Raw genomic sequence first — 250 nt, forward strand, 5'->3', positions numbered from 1 at the left:
CCACCCACCTCCATCCAGGTCTAGTAAGGTGAGCATCCAAACTGCCTAGGCTCCCACAAAGCCAGTACGTGCAATAGGATCAAAACCCATTGCCATTGTTCTTGAGTTCTCTTATAAAACTTCAGAACACAGGCTGGCAAGGCGTCTCAGTGGTAAAGTCACTGGCCATACAACCCTAAATGAACTAGAATCTCATCCCAGAACACACAGGAGAAGTAGAGAATCAACTTCTGATCTCTGCCTCTGTTTC

Source organism: Microtus ochrogaster, chromosome 5 (genome assembly GCF_000317375.1).
Source record: "Microtus ochrogaster isolate Prairie Vole_2 chromosome 5, MicOch1.0, whole genome shotgun sequence".
Lineage (NCBI taxonomy): Eukaryota > Metazoa > Chordata > Mammalia > Rodentia > Cricetidae > Microtus > Microtus ochrogaster.